This window comes from Alosa alosa, unplaced genomic scaffold, assembly GCF_017589495.1.
Source record: "Alosa alosa isolate M-15738 ecotype Scorff River unplaced genomic scaffold, AALO_Geno_1.1 AALO_1.0_unplaced_784, whole genome shotgun sequence".
NCBI classification, from domain to species: Eukaryota; Metazoa; Chordata; class Actinopteri; order Clupeiformes; family Clupeidae; genus Alosa; species Alosa alosa.
The window spans coordinates 1-7795 of NW_025962966.1; the positions used below are offsets into that span (position 1 = coordinate 1).

The 7795-nt window shown below is 55.9% G+C and overlaps 1 non-coding gene and 1 pseudogene across 1 annotated transcript; both read right to left on the minus strand.

Moving 5' to 3' along the window:
* Window positions 1-4182: 4182 nt before the first annotated feature.
* LOC125290672 lies at window positions 4183-4363 on the minus strand (annotated as a pseudogene).
* Window positions 4364-6082: 1719 nt separating this feature from the next.
* Window positions 6083-6195, minus strand: LOC125290673. The gene has a single exon (XR_007192863.1). It is a non-coding gene; the product is annotated as a U5 spliceosomal RNA (small nuclear RNA).
* Window positions 6196-7795: the final 1600 nt, after the last annotated feature.

Here is a 7795-nt window from a genome sequence, read left to right on the forward strand (position 1 = left end):
AGCTCGGCCGCCGCAGGAAGCCAGACCCAGAGCCCGTCGCTTTCCGCGTTGGGGAGGTAATTTATAAAGCTCCGCACCCTCATCAAAGCCTTTATACGATTCACTTTTAAAGCTGCCGAGGGCGAAGGCCTATCCCATCAGGGCCGTCGTCCTCAACTGAGGGTTAAGCCGCGGGACCTCCCGGGACCCCGAGTCTGATTCACTCCCCGACCACTTGAGGCCCATCCCCACCTCCCATCCTCGACCATGGCTTTGCCGAGGATTTTATAGTCGACTGCCGTGAGGGAGGTGGCTCCCGACCTCAATTTTTGGAACGAGGCGTGTCCCTTTTGTGGAGGAGGGTCACCCGGCCCAACCAACATGGAGGAGGACCCTGGGAATTTTCCCGCCTCCGCCAGACGGACTGGACCCCCCCAGAAGACCGAAAAATTGACGTCGACCATACGCCCCGGGGACTTTTGAGCCTTCGCCGACCAGCAAAGCTAATGCTCCAGCTGCCCGGAGAGCCGCCAGGGCAACCAGCTGGCGCCACTCCCCACCCTACCCTCCACGCTGACCGGAAGGCTTCGCCAGCTCCCCCTCCTCTCCACAAACAGGCGCCTCATAGTACTGGAGCCATACACCCTGGGGCTATCTCGGCTGGGCGGTCCTGCCAATACATCGCCATCCTCAACCCCTCATCTCCCACCAGCTGCTGCCTCACCCACCAAAGCTGTCTGCAAAGGCGATCTTCCACGCGGCCACCCTCCCGCCACGGTTTCCAACCTCCTCGCCTGCCCCTCAAAAAGACCCCGTTCCCCTTTAAAACTTCACCCTCTCCTTCCTCTGGGCACCTCTACCGATTACGCCAGGCCTCGGCTTCCGGAGATCTCCGCCCGATCCGCCTCATTGCTTACGTTTGCTCCTCTGCCCACCCAAACCTGGCGGAGGCCGTCACCACCTTCCATACTCCCACCAGCTCTGGGACCCGTAAAGCCCTCCTTGCCTCCACCCCCCTCAACATTGCCCCACACTGCTCCCAGACTCCTCCTCCTCCAAAGCCGGTTGGGGAATGGCCACCTCGGCCTTGCCGCCTCCCTCCCCCAAGTCAGCCTCCACCCGATGGCTGGTGGTGGAACACCAGGCGGGATAGCCGAACCCGTAGCCACCCATGAGGGAAAGGGAAATAGTCCAGGCGGGACTCTCCACCCCCTGAGTTCCTCCATGTAGCTCCCCGCCTCCACCCACCCCGGCCACCTGAAGGTATCCCAGAACCTATGTTCCCTACACAACTGCTCTAGCTCCACACTTCCCGACCCCCTATCCAAACAGACATTAAATCCCCCCCACCACCACCACCTGGACATATAAAAAAAACGGAGCTAAACCCTCAAAGAAACCCACCCGCTCCCCCTCACACTTGGAGTATAAAGCACAAACTAAGCGTAGGTCCACCCCCACTTACGCGTCTGCCACACTGCTCTGGCCTGGCACCGTACACACCACCACCTCTACCTACAAAGCCCCAAGAACTAAAAGAATACTCCACCCTATCAGCATCGCGCACCCCACCCCTACACAGAGGGGTCCCCTTCCCCATTCCTCCTTAAATTTTTTTTTACATCCCCTCATCCTCAAATGACATTTCCTGCAAAAGAAAAACATCATACCCCAAAGAAGACAGAAACTCAAAAACAGCACCCCGCTTTCTGCCCTCCCTCAGACTCTGGATATTAAAGAAAAGAAGCTTCATAAAATGTCAGCAATGAAAAACCACCTCCCCCCCCAACCCGCCCCTAAACCAAACACCTAAAATATATAACATATTACATCATTTTAGCACTCAGAGCTAGTCCACCTTCCCCTCCTGGTCCTTGCCCCTGTCCACAGCCCTGTCCTGCCCTCTCCTAGTGGAAACCCTCTCCGGCACTAAGACCCGCCCCAAGGGTAGCAGGGACTCGGCTATCATCGGGCGAGAAACCTGTTAGACAGGGGGGACGATGGCCTGTCCACTGACCACCCGGGTTCAGGGTCTTGGCGGCCCGGCGGCTCCCGACCCCTGCACCAGATCTGCACCCCTCTCCCCTCCGCAAGACCATACACCTGAGACCGGTCCCCCCGCCGCCTCAGGCACACAGAGGGAGAGAGCCTCCGCCGACTCCACCCGCTGCGATTCCGGGTCTGCACTCGCCCCTCGCCCAGCCCAGAGCCCCGTCCGTGAACCGGGAGAGGTCCACCTCCCCGGCTCCTTCCTCACGTGGCTTGCTCCCCGTCCAGCAGCCCATTGTCGGCACCGACACCGCACCAGCCGGTACTCTTCTCCCGCTGCCGTCCCGCCCGGCGGCCTCCGGCAACGGCCCTGGGCCGCCTTTGCTCCCCATCTCCGGCGTCAAGGCTGCTCCATGACGTCCGCTTCATCGCTGGGACCCGGCATGGGGTCCAGACCCTCCAGATCAAAATCCACGCTGGTGAATGTGGCCGGGCTATAGGGTGCACCCTCCCTCCTGGTCCACCAGATGGAGCCCTGAGTCCCCTCCCGTGCCATCACGGCTGCCCTCTTTGTTCTCCAGCTTAAGGCTAGCATTAGCCTCCACTCCGGCTGTTACCTGGACCTCCAGGCCACCCAGGAGACCAAGAGCACTCTCAGGAGGAGTTCCCCAGGTCCTGTGGCCGCCGCTGAAGAGCTGCCTCCAGCCAGGCCGTCGACAAAACATCTTCGCCACCTCACACCAGCACTTCCAGCGCCTTCTACCCGTCTCCGCCAGGCGCCGAGACGGCTGTTGCGATTCGAGGCTCAGCTTCCCAGCACCCGGGCTGTCCTCCCCCACTACATCCGCTAAAGTTTTCTGCCGCTCCGGGCAGGCTCTGTAGAGGTGGTCAGGGCTACTGCAGAAGTTACACTTTAGCGGGGCAGTGCACTCACTGCCATGTGCCCTGCCACACCGCGACTGCAAACAATTCCAGACATGCCGGCCTTCATGCCCCCACCCACCCAAGTCTTTGTGCAAAGAGGCTGCCCTTGATAACACAAAAGCCTCTATTTGGCCCCAACTAAAAAAAATTCCCGGAGGGTGAACAGTAAGTCCTGGGTTCACAGGATCTGCCTTTAAATTTAACTGCCAAAATTGTCGGCGGCCATTCCAACCCCAAACTTGTTCAGGCACTTATCTCCCCCGAACCTCAACACAATACATCTTCAAAAACAAAAAATATCCTTAACTCAACCCACGGGTTATACAAGTGAACATGCAGCAAAATGCTAGCATGGCCAAACAAAGGAACCAAGAAAGTCCGGCTCACCAACTCGCTGTCCTTTTTTCTGCTGGTTAAATCCGCAAAAAAGGCCAGGCAGTCCTTGTGCTCCAAAAACTCATCATGAAATCCAACTAAAGAGAATCCTGGAATGATAACAACCCTCGATCCAGGAAACGAAAAAAACCCTTATCCAAAAATGCCATCCATAATGTAATCCAGCGTCCACCTTCCTTGATGCATCCACATCATCTTCCACGACCAATTACCTCCGCGGTGTGCGTGAATTAGCACCTGGGGGGCCGACCGAGAAGCATTACTAGTCACCATGATTCGATTACTATCACTTGATCTTAGCCAAAAGGCGGCGATACCCCACAACTGCGGGGGTCCGGCGGCCCCTCTGCAACGCCTGGCGCTCACATGGTTGCGAGGGGCCAGCCAGCGGACCGCCCGCCCGCCCGCCCGCCCATAAAACAAAACACCCGACCTTGACTTTGGACAGGCAGGTGCAGCTCCTTGAAGCAGAGCTTCCAAAGCTCTGCATGCTTCGGGCGGATTCCCTCCCGGAAATCTTTAGTAAAGGCCCGAAAGATTTATGCGAGATGAAGAAACCCGGCGATGGCTGCCACAGGACGCGCCCGGTTGGTTGAACATGAGCGCGCCCGATTACCGTGGACATAGGGTGACTCAAAGGCGTTGCCCAGTGGCAACAAGGCGGCAGTTATCAACAGCCTTTAAATTTTAAATAAATAAAAAAAAAAAGAGTAAAAAGGCGGGAAAACACAAAAGGGGCGAAAAGGGAGGTGAAGCGGTTGGCCAACACACCTGGCAAAGGACTCCTGCTGCTGTGTCTGCTCTGCTAAGGAGGATATCACAGTCAGTCAGTCAGTCCAGTCAGTCAGTCAGTCAGTCAGTTCCACTGGGTTGGTTCTTTTCTTTACAGTCAAAGGGATGTGCACCATTTCGAATTAAGCTGCAATACCCGAATTCGTCGTGATGGACGGGCAAGCCCCTCTTCCGTCTCCTGTTCCAAAATCAGATTAATATAGCGGGGTCACCGGGTGAGGGCGTATCAGATATTAAACTGATAAGAACAGATTTTTTTTTTATTGAATATAAACAGAGCAAACAGCCTTGAAAAATACAACACACAGGAGATATACACATAATACACACAACACACAAAAGATACAGAAGGAAGTTAATTTAAAGGCCAGACTAGAGGCTGCACCATAAACAATAACACATAACATCACAAAAAAACCCAGGCACACAGGCCCGACCAAACACATTGAAGGCATACACACATACCAAAAACCTTACCCACCCACAACACTGTTTAATCCCCATACATCAAAACAACACACCCACAAACACAGAAACACAGATACACAACCCCCCCATACAAAACACTTCAACCCAAACCCTTCGTCCGTTTTCCGCTCTCCGCGTCCCAACCCCCACCTGAACGGTAGAGTGACCTCTCCCCTTCCCAGCCCTGGGCACTTCCACCTCAACCACGGGGCAAGAGCCCCGGTACAGCCACAATCGCCTCCACCTTCTGCCGGCCCACCGGACCTGACGTTCCACTCCCATCCACTGGGGGCTTCACTGCCCCGTCACCTTGGCAGCTTCCACCCATCTCCTGCTCCTGCGAAGCAAGCATCAACCCCTGGACTCCACCCTCTTCACACAGCCCACGACCTCTGACCCAGCCGCACCTTTGACCTCCCGGCCATCTTGCCGCCATCTCTTGCGGCCAGTAGCCGTAGCCGCCGAGCAGCCAACCTGGCTACCCTGCGATCCAGCCACCACACCACCAGCAGACACAGCAGGCACCGTCATAACATTCCTCCCCAGTCCCGTCTTCTCCACCACGGCACCGTCTTTGCAGGGCCCTGCTTCCCCTCACCCGACACCCGGGGAGCCCGTACCAGAGCAGGAACCCCGCTGGCGCCCGTCACCACCCAGCATAACTTCGCCGTTGCTTTTTAACCAAGCCGTGGTGGTCCAGTCCCCACATAAAACACCTCCTTCAACTCAGTACAATCTTTCACCACATGTCCCACACCCCCAGGCGCAAACATGGCTTAACATACATTCCCCGCAAATGCCCCACCCCCACCCCCAGCACTCACTTGGCAAGTCGGTGTGAACACTCTCCCACGGTCAGGTCCCAGCAACAGCGTGGGGAGGCCGCACCACCACGACCCCAGAAGAGCGAAGCCATAGCGAAGCTCCGCGCCTGTCCAAAATCCCATTGGAGTCCAATATCGGCTGCCCATCCGACCAGAATTGATGCAATACCGTTCCTTCAAGCTCCGGACATCCTCCACAAGCCGCGTGGGGGTTAAAGACCTGCACCCGCGACAGTGTTGGTGCATGCGCCACTTCGCCCGCCGCATCCCATCCGCCTCCGCCCGATTTTCCCTAGCAGTTCCTCCCCTGCACGAAACCCCTCCTTCATCCCGCCGACGTCGAGGAAGGTCCGCGTCAAACAGGTCCCATCCATGTAGTTCCTGCAGGCACAGCACCTCTTGTCCGTCACCCGAAGTAGCTCCCTCGACCGATCTTGGCTCAAAACTTCTGAGTCACCCTCTCCCTCTTCTCCACCGGCACCAGGCACCGCATTCAAACCTTGGGATCTGACCATGTTTCAATGGCCACCATCGCTATCTCCTGATACTTGATCTTAGCCAAAAAGGCGGCGATACCCCACAACTGCGAGGTCCGGCGGCCCCCTCTGACGCCCCGGCGCTCACATAGTTCTGAGGGAGCGGGGCCAGCGGACGCCGCCCGCTTGCCGCCGCCTTAAAACAAAACACCGGCGGCTTGCTTTGGACGGTGCAGCTCCCCCACGTGGGGAGCTTCCAAAAATACCCGTGGCTTCGGGCAGTTCCCCTCCACGGAAATCTTTAGTAAAAGGCGAAGATTTTATGCGAGATGAAAGAAACCCGGCGATGGCTGCCACAGGGCGCGGACGGAAACATGACGGCGCCCGATTGCATTGGACATGAGGTGACTCCAAAGCGTTGCCCAGTGGCAACAAGGCGGTTATCAGCAACCCCTTTAAATTTAAAAAAAAAAAAAAAAAAGAGGCGGGGAAAACACAAAAGGGGCGAAAAGGGAGGTGGCTGATTTAACCAACACACCTGTAAGGACTCCTGCTGCTGTGTCTGCTCTGCTAAGGAGGATATCATCCAGTCAGTCAGTCCAGTCAGTCAGTCAGTCAGTCAGTCAGTCCAGTCAGTCCAGTCCAGTTCCACTGGGTTGGTTCTTTTCTTACAGTCAAAGGGATGTGCACCGTTCCAATTAAGCTGCAATACCGAGATTACGATCGTGGGCCAGACGAACAAAGCCCCTCTTCCGTCTCCTGTTCCAAAAAATCAGATTAATATATGGTCCTCGGGTAGAGGGCATTATCAGGCTATTAAACTGATAAGAACAGATCTTTTTCCTTTGGAAAACTTTTGTGTCACCAACTCATGTTTTTGCATTACATTTGATTTGTTTTGTTACATTTCATGGCTTTTCTTTTGTGGTATTTTTTCACTTTTCTTTCATCATTTCATCATTTTTCATCACATGGTTTCATTCTTTTCACATTTTGCATTTTCATTTCACATTTTTCATCATTTTTCACAGCTTACATTTTTTACAAAATAAAATCATTTGTCTATAAAAGCCATTTTTGTTTTAAAGACTGTGTCTGTGTACAAAATCCATGTGTGTGTTTAAAAGTTCATGTTTTGTACAAAGGATGTTAAAGTCCACGCTTTTAAAAGAGTTCCAAATGTAATAAAATGCAATAAAGTCAAAGGTCTCAGGTTGACGACGGGGTGAGCCACTAACAAGGCTCCACCCGGCTCTCCAAGCGAGGGCAGCGGATCGCCAGTGGAAGATCCTCCCCTTAGCCCGCTGCTCCGTCCCGTGATGGTAGTGGTGGTGGGGTGGGAAGCTTGGCCGTTCTGTTTGTGACCCCGGCCCCCCTCCTCCGAGATATGGCGGCGTCACGGCGCTTCCTCCTACCCAGCGTAGATGTCACCAGCCGCCCGTGCGCTGGCAGGGGCACCGTCAGCGCTTCCCCAACAGCGGGTTCGCGGGAGGTCCCACAGTCGCGGCTTTGATGCTGTTTAGGGTGAGCCAGCGTGGCGAAGTCGGCGGCTGGGATGGTGGTGGCGCCCTGGCCCACCCGCTGACCACTGGTCGGTGGCTTGTGGGGACCTCCCCTGCTGGCAGGCTCGGGCATTGCAGGGGGCCGGTGTCGACCCACAGGTCCCTCGCCCGCGCCCACTCCCCAGAGCGGGTGCGCTTTGATCTCAGGTTGGCGCATCCTGGCGGCGGGCGGGTGTTGGTTCTAGCCATGCCGGGAGTGCATCACGGCTCTGACGGGAGGACCTCATGGGCGCCCATCCCGCAGCCAGATCCTTCAGCTTGTTCTGGGGCCGGGGTGGGCAAAGCGTTCCTCAAGCCTGTTGGGCCTCACTGAGTGTGAGGCCGGGGAACAAGACTCACTGCTTCGGTCCTGCACAAGGGAGACAGAGATTTTGCTTTAGTTAAA